Source organism: Propithecus coquereli, unplaced genomic scaffold (assembly GCF_000956105.1).
Source record: "Propithecus coquereli isolate 6110/MARCELLA unplaced genomic scaffold, Pcoq_1.0 Scaffold101, whole genome shotgun sequence".
NCBI classification, from domain to species: Eukaryota; Metazoa; Chordata; class Mammalia; order Primates; family Indriidae; genus Propithecus; species Propithecus coquereli.
The window spans coordinates 6877472-6878379 of NW_012133970.1; positions in this window are offsets into that span (position 1 = coordinate 6877472).

Consider the following 908-nt stretch of genomic DNA (forward strand, 5'->3'; position numbering starts at 1 on the left):
ATTATTTTTTGTCTGTTTAGTAATAGCTGTTCTGACTGGAGTAAGATATCTCATTGTGGTTTTGATTAGCATTTATCTGATGATTAGTGATGTTGAGCATTTTCATATACCTGTTTTCCATTTGTATGTCTCCTTTGGAGAAGTTTCTATTTATGTCCTTTGCCCACTTTTTAATGGAATTATTTGGTTTTTTTCCAATTGAGTTGTTTCAGGTCCTTGTATCTTCCAGATATTATTCCCTTGTAAGATGAATAGTTCACAAATATTTTTCCCCATTCAGCAGATTATTTTGTCACTCTATTTCTTTTGCTATGTAGAAACCTTTTTAGTTTCATTAAGTCCCATTTGTCTATTTTTTATTTTGTTGCCTGTGCTTTTCAGGTCTTAGTTATTTTTTTTGCCTAGGCTGATGTCTAGAAGAGTTTTTCCTAGGTTTACTTGTATATTTTGATAGTTTCAGGACTTAAGTTTAAGTCTTTAATCCATTTTGACAAGATATTTGTAAATGGTTAAAGATAGGGTTAAAGTTTCATTCTTCTGCATACAGTTATCCAATTTCCCGAGCACCCTTTAATTGAAGAGGACATCCTTTACCCAAGTAATATAAGTTCTTTCAGCTTTGTCAACAATCCTTTAACTATAAATATGTGGCTTTATTTATGGGTTATATATTCTCTTACAGTGGGCTATTTGTCTATTTTTATACCATTACCATGCTGTTTTGGCTATAGCTACATATTATATTTTGAAGTATGGTAATGTTATGCCTCCAGCTTTTTTCTTCTGTCCAGGATTGCTTTGGCTATTTGGGTTCTTTTTCAGTTCCATATGAATTTTAGGATTGATTTTCTAATACTTCAAAAAACGACATTGGTATTTTGATAGGGATTGCATTGAATCTTTAAATT